This window comes from Phyllostomus hastatus, unplaced genomic scaffold (assembly GCF_019186645.2).
Source record: "Phyllostomus hastatus isolate PE091 unplaced genomic scaffold, TTU_PhHast_1.1 phas_contig_17, whole genome shotgun sequence".
NCBI lineage: Eukaryota > Metazoa > Chordata > Mammalia > Chiroptera > Phyllostomidae > Phyllostomus > Phyllostomus hastatus.
This window is the reverse complement of record NW_025333664.1, coordinates 13,966,529-13,978,564: the sequence shown is the minus strand read 5'-3', so window position 1 is coordinate 13,978,564 and position 12,036 is coordinate 13,966,529. Positions and strand designations below refer to the sequence as shown.

The following is a 12,036-nucleotide window of genomic DNA, read 5'->3' as shown; positions in this document are numbered from 1 at the left end:
CCAGCCGAGGGGTGGCAAATGGCAGACCCAGCAAGGCAGGAATTGTGAAGCAAGGCACGATGTGCAACCCAGGATCCCAGCGCTGGGAAATAGAGTCTCGGGGCACTGATTGAAAACACCCATGGGGGTTGAGGTACACAGAGAGAGACTCCCAGCCTCACAAGAGAGGTCCTTAGGAAGTCCCAGAGGGTGCACAAGCCCACCCACATGGGAATTGGCACCAGAGGGGCCCAGTTTGCTCAGGGGAAGTGGTGGAATGGACTGAGGTCCAAAGGAGAACAGAGCAGGTGCCATTGTTCCCTCTCAGACCCTGCCCACACATAAAAGGTCACAACCCAGTGACTGAGGTGCCCTGCCCTGGTGAACACCTAAGGCTCTGCCCCTCATATGTAACAGGCGTGACCAGACCAAAGGAAACAAACAAACAAAAAAAAGGCTCAAACAGAACTGAAAGCCCCAGAACCAGTATTTTTAAGCAACTGAGAGATAGCCAACCTATCAGATGCACAGTTCAAAGCACTGGTGATCAAGCAGAATTGGTTGATTTTAGTTGCAAATTAGATGAACAAATGCAGGCTACGATAAGAGAAATGAAGGAAAATGCACAGGGAACCAATAGTGATGGGAAGGAAACTGGGACTCAGAACAATAGAATCGATCAGAAGGAAGAAAGAAACAACCAAACAGAAAAGAATGAAGAAACAAGAATTCAAAAAAATGAGGAGAAGCTTAGGAACCTCCAGGACATCTTTAAACGTTCCAACATCTGAATTATAGGGGTACCAGGAGGAGACGAGGAAGAGCAACAAGTGGAAAACTTATTTGAACAAATAATAAAGGAGAACTTCCCCATTCTGGCAAAGGAAATGGACTTCCAGGAAGTCCAGGAAGCTCAGAAAGTCCCAAAGAAGTTGGACCCAAGGAGGAACACACTAAGGCACATCATAATTGCATTAGACAAAGTAAAAATAAAGGAGAGAATCCTAGAAGCAGCAAAAGATAAGAAGACAGTAACCTACAAAGGAGTTCCCATTAGACTGTCAGCTGATTTCTCAAAAGAGACCTTACAGGCAAGAAGGGGCTACAAAGAAGTATTCCAAGTCATGAAAGGCAAGGCCCTATACCCCAGATTGCTCTATCCAGCAAAGCTTTCATTTAGAATGGAAAGGTAGATAAAGTGCTGCTCATATAAGGTCAAGTTAAGGGAGTTCATCATCACCAAGCCCTTACTGTATGAAATGTTAAAGGGACTTATCTAAGAAAAAGAAGATAAAAAAAACATGTATAGTAAAATGACAGCAAACTCACAATTATTAATGACCACACCTAAAACAAAAGGAAACCAAGCAAACAACTAGAACAGAAACAGACCCACAGAAATGGAGATCACATGGAGGGTTATCAGTGGGGGAGTGGGAAGAGGAGAGAGGGGGAAAAGGTACAGAGAATAAGTAGCATAGATAGTAGGTAGAAAATAGACAGGGGGAGGGTAAGAATAGTATGGGAAATGTAGAAGCTAAAGAACTTATGACACATGGACATGAACTAAAGGGGGGGAATGTGGGTGGGAGAGGGTGTACAGGGTGGAGGAGAATGGAGGGGGGGTAATGGGACAACTGTAATAGCATAATCAATAAAATATATTTTTAAAAAAGAAGAAAAGGATGAGCAAATCAGAATACTTCAAGCTGTCTTCTGTAAACAAACAAAATGATGCCACTGCCCCCGCCCACACACACACACCAAGACCAGGTGCCCTTGTCGTCCCTGCACCATAAGCTGTCCCAAGAGCTGCAGTCAACAGCCGCTGTCCACACTCCCTCAGCTCCCTAATTTCCATGAGAGCTAACTAGGCACACAGTGGGAACTGAGCATGCTGGGATTACTATCCGTTCTCCAGTTGCCAAAAACAGTGGCTCAGCCCCTCCTTACCCACCTGGACCTCTGGGTGTACAGCCACTGCTGGCCACTGCTGGCTACCATCCCTTATAGTAAGTCATCTCTTCTACACCACTCTGTTCTGCTTCTGCCTCACCTCCTCCCCTAGCATTTACATGCATCCAGGCCTGGTGTGCAATCCCACTTACTAGCTTGGTACCTTGGAGTCTCAGTGTCCTGGCTAAGAGGAGGGTAGTAATAACATCCATACACAGGGCTATTGAGAAGATAAAGTAAGCCATTTGAAAAAGCTCTCGCGACCCCACACTGGACATGTATTCCAGTGCTCAGTACATTTCTATTTCCTACACATAAACACCAGTTTTTGCTGAGAAGCCATCCTGAGCCCTTTTACTTTCTGTTTACATGCTCTGCCTGGGGTCTGCAGAGGACTTTATATCTACTCTCATGGCTTTGACATCCTCCTTGGGGAAAGTGCATCTCACACCTTTATCTCCAGCCCCCAAGTCTCACCTGTTTCTGGCCCTATTACTGACTGCTCCTAGATATGTTTTCCTAGATCTTTTGAAGGTTTCTTAAAATTTACCAAACCCTAAAATAAACTCTTCTCAGTCTCTCTTCAAATCAGTTTCTTCTACCCCCTCCACATACTTTACCCCCCTCCATAATTTGGTCAATATTTCCACCATCTTTTATTACCTTCCCTAAAACAAACAAACAAACAGAAAACCCTCTGAGTCATCCTTGAATTCCCAATATCACCTGAATCAAACACTAGAATTTTTACACTGCCTCAAAATACCTCATCTTCTTTTCTCCATCACCATTGCTACCACCTCGTTCAAGGTCTATCACCCCTCACCTGGATGACTGCCCCAGCCACTTAACTTTCTCCCTCCAGTGCTTCACATGGCAGAGTCCGCTTTCTAAAATCAAAGTTGAGCATGATACTACACTGCTTTAAAGCCTTTGTGGTGTAGCCCACAGGATACAAACTGAAACTTGTTTGCCAGGCATCCAAGGTGCCTGACCATCTGGCCTCAACATCCCTTTGCCCAGTCTCATTTCCAGCCACTTGGTAGCTTGAAGCTTTGATGAACTTGGGCAATGAACTTGGGTACTTTCAGCCCTATCCATGATCTCACAAAGCCCTACAGGTACAGTGGCACTCAGCTCTCAGGATGCCTTCGCTGACTCAACAAACATTACTCCCGCTTTCCCCCGCTCTGCGTCTCCAGGACACCTGACACATCACACCTTTTGCCACTGTTGATCTGCATGCATGCCACCTCCTCAACCAGAAAGGGGGCCTGGAGGCAGGAAGAGACTGCCTTTATCTTTGTAGCTCCTGCACCTAGCTCAGTGTTAGTCCAGCTCAGAGTGAGGCCTCTGTGGTTGTTCACTAAATCAAGGATAGCAAAATGCTTATGAATAACAGGCTGAAGCTCAGAAGAATTAGCACATCTCATTGAGCAAATATAAAATGACAAAGGAAATAGTAGTGGGAGTAGATATGGACTAGGAAGAGGGGATGCCAAAACAGGGAGAAATTGAGTTTCCTTGTATAAAAGGAAAGGGAAGTTCTGTTTTTGCTTTAATGATAGTAAATAAATATAGAAACAAATGTTATTTTTAGCAATAAGAGAATTCAAAAGTTTGTTCACCCTTAAAATTTTTTAAGCTGAAAAGGAGGGAAGAAAACATTCCATATAACAGAAAAGAGACAAGAAATATAAAAATTAAGAAACAGATGGTATACAGAAAACATAACCAATGTACTATTAACCATAAATTAAAGGTGACAAATTCACACGTAAGTTATAGAATCTTCAAGATTAGCCAAACTGAAGACAAAATCCAACACAGCTTACAAGATACAAGGAAGTCAGAAAATGTACCAAAATCTCTACACAAAAAAATCTACAGCCTATGGGGAGGGGGGAAGAATAGAGAAAAATTTAAGCATTGGCAAAAAAAAATAAAAATAGCCCTGGCTGGTGTGGCTCAAGGGATTGAGCCAGCCTGTGAACTAGGGGGGCGCTGGTTCAGTTCCCAGTCAGGGCACATGCCTGGGTTGTGGGCCGGGTCCCAGGTGGGGGGCACGTGGGAGGCAACCACACATTGACGTTTCTTTCCATCTCTTTCTCCCTCCCCTCCCATCTGTCTAAAAATAAATAAAATCTTAAAAAAAATAAAAATAAATAATAAACATACAACGAAATAATCTTGAGAAACAACCAACCAAAACAACTCAGAGGAACTTTTTTTAAAAGGAAGGAATTAGATATTCTGAAAGGAAAAACCAAAATACTTTGGAAAGACCACAAGACACTGGCGGAAGTTGCTGCCTCTGAAGGCAGACATGACCTGTGGACGAGACAGTCTCCGTCTAAGTGCTGTGAGATAGGAAGCATGCGTGAGGGTGGAACAGAGGCTGAGGAGGTTCAGGAGTACCTGCATAACTGCATGAGCTTATATGTGAGATAAATTCCTAGAAATGCAATTGCTGAGTTAAATGGTATGTGCCTTGAAGAGTGAAAGGTTAATATGAAAAAGATCTTAAAGGTGAAAAACAGAAAAAGCATGATGTGTAGAGTAAGTACAACATCATACCTGACAGGTAGGAGTGGAATGGGGAAAATGAGGTAAGGTGGAGGTAGGCAAGACAGCTCCGTGTTGCCAGGTACTGGGTAAAGACACGGATATAACAGAAAACTGGCTTTGGCCTTCCTGTCAACTTTGGCCCCACACAGAAACCCGATGGAGGAGGAGGAGGAGGGCAGGCACCGTGCAGCTGTCCGGGAGGAGATCTGAGACAGGAGTCAACGTAATGATGAGCATTAGAAAATGTGTGTGCAAGTTCACTTGCAAATAAACTTGTCTTATGCCATTTTTAGTTTGGAGGACTGATATACAAGAGCACTAAATAGTTTTTATTCAGCCTGATGACTCAGTTAAAGAAAGAGTTAGCTGGAATACACCATACACCCAACAGTAAACCCTGCTGTAATCCACCTTCAGGCGGGAAGTTCCAGAAGCTACAGTTTCCCTCGAGCTGGGTGGCCCCAGGCTTGTGGAGAAGGAGCGATGTTGCCATGTCTAAGTGAGAATGCTGTGCACAGAACTCCCAGCATTACTGCCACTGATCACTCTGACTCAATTTCCTCTGTATTTTTCCCCAAAATTTCTACTCAGCACACTGGAAAAGGGCTCTTGACTTTATAATGAAACATAAGGTAGTAGATTTCCTTTACTTAAAAAATGTTGATGACAACAACAACCAAAAACCCCAAGATCTAAGTCTGTAAATAGCTGAATAACAGAATAAATTGAGTTCCCAACTAAAATAAGTAATACTAAAACTTTACTAGGACACATCTATTTCATCAAGTGAAGGCACTGAAAAATGTCTCCTGTTTCTGAGGGCAGTGCAGAATGTAGCTTGGTAACCTGGTACTCAAACTAGTGCTCTAGTTTTTTAAGGCAGTCATTTAATAAAGCAGAAGTGTTAAGTTCTTCACTCAAACAAAAAGTTGACCTTGGACTAAGGCTGCACATCACAGAGACACAACACATGCCTCTGCTTTTATAGTACCCAATGGTCAACCTTAGATGCAACAAGTCCCTAGATGACCTAAGAAATAACATAAATTCCATGTTCAATACAGATTGTTTAGATTAACTTTAAAAAGAACCATGTAATCAAAGAGTTCAGTAATAAAAACTGAAGGAGAAAATTAAAAACAGCTTAACAACAATACAAGGACTAAATTATAATAGTTATGGTAATTGTTATAGCAAGAAACTTGCTAAAATTCAGGAGCATACTATTTACCTGGGAAACATACTTTTTTCTTACTTCATCAGTTTCTCCAGTTTGTCTCTTCACTTTATGCAGCCCGTGTACATCTTCAAAGGTTCACTTGGTGTTGCTTCTGCAGTTGTAATTCAGTCCTATAAAAGAAGCAGCACATCATCACTTCATGAAAAAAAAGATAAAGTATATTCTAGGAAGCTGAGTTATCCAATCTCATCAGTCTCCTTTCCTAATTCGTTTTCACCAGAACTATACACACACACAGAAAAGCCACATGGTGGGGAGAGTCAAAAGAGGTCATTAGAATACAAACCAGCCATTTTAAACTATTTAAAATGCTAGTAGAAAATGAAAAATATAAATGGAAGAAAGGCAAACTCAATTGTCTGATAATGGATCAGAACAAGGTGATTCATTAAAAGCTGTAACTTTAACATTCTTTTGACAAATGAGTTTCCATTTCTCCCTCCTAGCTAAGTTTGAGATGGCTTAGCAGAAATGACAAAATTAACTGGCCTGTGTGGCCTTACAGCTTCAAGGATGCGCACCATCAAGGACGTACTATTTTCTGACCCTCTTCCATTCACAGCCCTGGGGTTTTGCTGCCATGGAATCTAGAGGTACCAAAATGGTCTAAGCTGTGAGTTCCAGCCCAAAAACGATGTTATGTTCATCTTTGTTTCTGACCGGTACTCCAGTGTCATCCCGTTCTGCCCAGTGCCAATGATGGACACACAGTAACTCTTGGTGAAAAAATTAGACAGTCACTAAGTCTTCAACAAACCACCAGAGATGCTTCATGCAATCTTAAAATCACTTCCTTCCCAAAGCATTTTCTTTGGTTGAGATGTCCATCAGCAGTAAAACAGCCCTAAAGAGAGTGTGCCAGAGGGTCTCAGAACTTCAAACAGAACAGTGCATCAGTGCCCTAGAGGGTTGGGACTATGGGTATCTGCGAATGGAAACGAGTTTGCCCCCCAAAAAGCACCCCTGACCAAAGTAGCTCCTGTTCATCTTTCACCGTCATTCCTACGTCTTTAACATACACATAGCCAGTTTAACTCTGCGTCAGGCACCGTTCTAAGAGCTTTAACCACATCAACTAATTCCATCTTTATAACAACTCTATGAGGTGGATTCTAGTATTCAGTTGCCCAGAGAGAGAAACTAAGGCACAGAAAGATTAAGTAAATTGGGTAAGAAATACACTAATCACTGTTCATAGGCAGAGGTCCCTGGGTAAATGGAATCTCATGTGAGTCTCATCCACCTATTTCACTTCCTTCAACTGCTGTCGTGGTATAGTAGCTCAATGTCTGGTTAAATTAGCTCTTTTTGGATTAATACTTTATTGAAAAACTTAACTTTTAAAAAATATCTTATTTATTTATTTTTTAGAGAGGGGAAGGGAGAGAGAAAGAGAGGAAGAGAAACATCAATGTGTGGTTGCCTCTCATGCGCTCCCCCACTGGGGATCTGGCCCACAACCCAGGCATGTACCCTGATTGGGAATCGAACCAGTGACTCTTTGTTTCACAGACCAGTGCTCAAACACTGAGCCACACCAGCGAAGGTGAAAAACTTAACTTTTAATTCTCCAGGACTTAAAGACTGAGCTTTTCTTATTTTAAAAAATTATCCAGTGCACATCACAAAAAGGAAATCTTAATTTTATGGAAGTCAGAAGCAATAGTTATTTTAAGCTGAATGCTCACATTCACCCACTACTTCAGCTTATTAGATTTATTCCAGATAGTTTGCTATGCTTACCAGATTCCTTTTAACTGTAAAATCACAAAGCTCTGACTCAACAAGGCACTGATTCTTTCACTCTCTAGTTCTGTTGACTGGGACATGGAGCTAATGATGCCAAAAGCTGTGGGTTCGATCTACCACAACCAGTTAGTTTTGTTTGCTTTATGTCTGCAAACTCTTAGCCTGAGTGTCATATTTTGGATCATAACAGGAATCAGGTGGGAGTGTGCAAGACAACTGGCACAAATACATCTGCTGGAGAAACAAGTCCACGTAAACCAGGGGGAGAAGCTGTGGGGCAGACGCATCAGCTTCAGTCAAAAAGACAAGCTTCATTATCAATGGCAAAGCATTTCCACCTTTCTCAGTAAGAAGCGCTTTTCAATCTCAGGCTTTTTGCCAGAACCTAACCTAAAGTCTCTCCTTCAAAAAACAAAACAAGTGTAAGATAAAATAAGAAACTAAGGTTTTTAGTTTTTGCATGAGCTCTGCTTGATTGATCTAAAACAGAAATTTCTTATTCCTGACATCAATTCCACTGACAATAAAAAGCACTTGTGACCGTTTTAGATAGAGTGTCACAAAAATCTCCAGCAATGCAGAAGAGCAAACCATCAGAAAAAATCTTACCGCAACTCCACATGTATATCCTAGATTCTTTTTTAAAAATTACTCTCAATTTTTATAAAACCAGAAGCTGTTCCATCTCTAAATAGTATAGTTATTTTAAATGTGCTTTTTCAAAGTAAATAAAGAAACCAACCAATATCAGACTAGGTTACATTTTAAAACCTAGGGCTCATTCAAGATAGAAGTTTTACCAGCTTCTACAAATAAAACTGAAAAGGCAAAACCATATTCCTTAATTGTTATATTAAAAAGAAACCCACTTGTGATAATCCATCTTCAAGTTTTCCTGCCCACAGTGGAAAGAACTTTCCCAATGCACCAATGCTATAAAGCACCTGGGTTCCAACAGTCACAAGGTAACTATGACAGCAAAGCCACTCACTTATGAGATCACAAAAACCATATGATGTCATTTTTTAAAAATTGAGGTGAAATTGACCTAACATAAAATTAATGATTTTAAAGTATACAATTTAGTGGCATTCACAATGTTGTAAAACTATCACCTCTACCTAGTTCCAAAACATTTTCAGTCGTCCCAGAATGGAACCTTGAACTCATGAAGCAGTCACTACCATTCCCCTGCTCCAGCCCCACCAGCGACTAATATGCTTGATTGTGTCTATGATTTACCTTCCTGGACATTTCATATAAATGCATATAAATATTCACGCCATAACAAAACTTATGGCATGAATATTTAGCCTAGGATATTGTGTGTAGCCACACAATATGTGACCTTTTGTGTCTGCCTTCTTTTACTTAGCATGATGTTTTGAGGTCCTACATTGTCAGTGCTTACTCCTTTTCATGGCTGAAAAATCTTCCTTTTTATGGACATGCCATTTTGTTTATCCATTCATCCATTGATAGATGTCTGAGTGGTTTCTATCTTTTGGCAACTGTGAATAGTGCTGCTATGAACATTTGTGTGCAAGTATTTGTTTGAATACCTGTCCTCAATTATTTTGGGTATGTACCTAGAAGTAGAATTGCTGCATCATATGGTAATTCTATATTTAACTTTTTGAAAAATTGCCAAACTTTCCTAAAGTGGCTACACCAGTTGACTCTCTCACCAGCAAAAATATGAGAGTTCTGATTTTTGTGCATCCTTATCACCACTTATTTTCTGTTTGTTTGGGGTTTAAAAAAACTATAGCCACCATTATGGGTGTGAAGAGGTACCTATCGCATTGTGATTCTAAATTGCATTTACTTAATGACCAATGATGCTGACCACCTTTTCATATATTTGTTGCCCATATTTCAACTGAATTGTTTGTCTTTTGAATGCTGAGTTGTAAGAGTTTTTTTTTTAATATAGTATACATACCAGGTCCTTATTAGATTTGAAAATCATTTTCTTCCATTCTGTAGACTGTCTTTCTATTTTGTTAATAGTTTCCTTTGCTGCACAAAAGTTTTCAACTTTGATGAAGTCCAAGTTACCTACTTTTCCTTTAGTTGCTTATGCTTTTGATGTTGTTTCTAAGCATCCACTAACAAAACTTAGGGCATGAATATTTAGCCTTTTGTTTTCTTCTAAGAGTTTGGCTCTTGCACTTGGGTCTTTGATCCATGTTGAGTTCATTTTAGTATATGGTATGAGGTTAGGACCCAACTTCCTTTTGCATGTGGATATCCCGTTGTCCCAGCACCATGTGTTGAAGAAATTCTCCTCCCATTGAGTGGTCTTCGTGTCCTTGTCAAACACCGATTGACTACAGATGTGTGTGTTTGTTTCTAGGTTCTCTATTCTACTCTATTGGTCCATATGCCTACCCTTACTCCAGTACCACACTGTTTCAATGCCTGTAGGTTTTTAAAATTGGGAAACATGAGTCCTCCAGCTCTATCTTTCTTTTTCAAGATCATTTTGACTATTCAGAGTCCTATGCAACTCCACATGAATTTTAAGATCAACTTTTTCATTTTTGAAAACAAAACTGCCAGGATTTTGGTGGAGATTGGGTTTCCCTGGTTCATAGTTTATTTTCATGATCTTGCGTTCATACTAGAGGAATTGATACTCCTGAGCCTCAAAAGTTCACTGATAAGAGTAAGCTGTTCAACAGACTTTGTAGAGTGGTATCATGAATTCTCTCTGGTATAGTTCAAATCCCCCAAAATTTATTATGAAACACAAGCTACTTTACCAAAGACTGCACTCGAACACACTTGCTACAGCTTAAATCGTCAACTATAATTGGGAAGGCTGGGGAGAAGACTTGAAAAGTCTTTTCTCTAAAAATTTTTTGTTTGCTAAAGTCTGTAAGAGAACAATTGTTTGAAGTTATAAATGTAACTGGGGCTGGACACAATCTGTTCTTTGCTCTCACGTCAAAATTAGAAATGAAGACAACATAGTAACCTAGGAAAAATAACTGTGGCTTTTTCTAAGACTAGCAATTTCAAGGAAATTATATACTCCCCCAAACTAAAAGTCATCTTAAAACCAATAGATTATTAGTCTGAGGGGCAGGGATTGCTTCACTTCCTATGTTTGGTGTCAACTTTTCAAAGCTTCACTTTATATCTCTTCTCAATACAGAGCACATAGGACTCACAGTCCAAAGTGATCCAGTGATATCAAAAAGGGTTTTAAGAATCAAATCACCTTTAAATAATTTTAATCAGAAAATACCATCTGGTGCTGAAATAAACAACTCACAACCAAATCATGGGAAAAAGAAATCTAATTCCATGTATTTTGTCATCTATAATGAAACTAAAGGCAATACAAATATCTTCTGGAAGGTGCTCAGGGTCAGTGCCTTGGCAGTAAATGTTACCTATGTTTGGTTCTTACGAGAAAGTTTAAGTTGAAGAGAGCAAGGAAAAGGGAGGCAAGGGAAAAAAATTGAGAAGCGGAGGCCAGAAGGTGAGAAGGTAAGAAGCTGATGCAGCCAGGTAACAAACAGCAGTGCAGGCCGGGGGAAGGCTAGCCCAGGGTGTACACGCAGTGGGCTGCTTGTCGGCTGGGTCTGCCTCCGGGCACGGAAAGACCCTTTCAGTTCAGTTGCCAGCAAAGCTGGTCATCATAACACCAGTGGTAGACTCACTCTTGGCATGAGAACTGCATAGCCCTTATAGCATGGCAGGTGGAGAGAGTACCCTCTCCTTTGATCCTGACACTGACTAATGAGGACCCTGCCTTCAAGGCCCACACAATTTCCCATCTTCTAAGAGTATTTTCAACATAATAATTGAATGACTATACTTCTCCCTCCATACTTCTTCAGCTCTGTTTGCACTCGGTTAACCTGGACTGTGTGTCAAGATTCAGGCGACAGGTGGGATAATGGGGCAGTGCCCAAAGTGGGATGATGACCCTATTCTCCTTGGCTGGTGGTAGCACAAAGGGTGATGCACTCTACAAGGAGTGAGATGTGTGTGTGTGGGCGGGGGGGGACACGCTGTGCCCTATTCTGTCACAGAGAGACACATCCTGGGCCTCTTAAACCCAGAACTCACAATTCCTGCTCTTGGGTAATACACTGAATATCTGAATGTGTGACAACCACTTATGTCTAGGGAGAGTTCTTTTCCAGTTACCGAACCATCTGCCCCAAGAGGCCATGTTTGCTATGTAGCTTGTCCTGGAAGAGCAGTGAGGGGCTGCATTGCAAATGCTTCCTGTCCCCTGCCACTCCTTACCACAGCAGCCCTGCAGAAGGGCACTCAGTGACACTTGCTGCAGGGCCAGCTGGGGTGAGGAAGCACCCCCACCCCACTCTGCTATTTTTTCTTTCTGTAAAAGGAGCTCTCAGTTCATTTGCAGGCCTGCCACTCCGTGCCCAGGAGCTGAACTCCTGAGGCGTCTGTCCCGGATTTGGCGGAGCCACTTTAGTTTTGTTCTCTGCTCTCTAGTTTTGTGGTGGTCTTGGATACGAGCTCTTGGAAACAAGCCCTTAAATGCCCAGCAAATGCCT

The 12,036-nt window shown here is 41.4% G+C and overlaps 1 protein-coding gene across 4 annotated transcripts in view; it reads right to left on the bottom strand.

Annotated features, from left to right (window-relative positions):
* Positions 1-12,036, bottom strand: part of ZHX3 (zinc fingers and homeoboxes 3) — a 107,712-nt gene that overhangs the window by 58,005 nt on the left and 37,671 nt on the right. For 2 of the 4 annotated variants that reach the window (XM_045833654.1, XM_045833653.1), the window contains exon 2: positions 5,735-5,853. The gene's annotated coding sequence lies outside the window, so the exon portion shown is untranslated. The remainder of the gene's footprint in view (positions 1-5,734; positions 5,854-12,036) is intronic. The other 2 variants (XM_045833657.1, XM_045833655.1) reach the window with 1 other exon arrangement.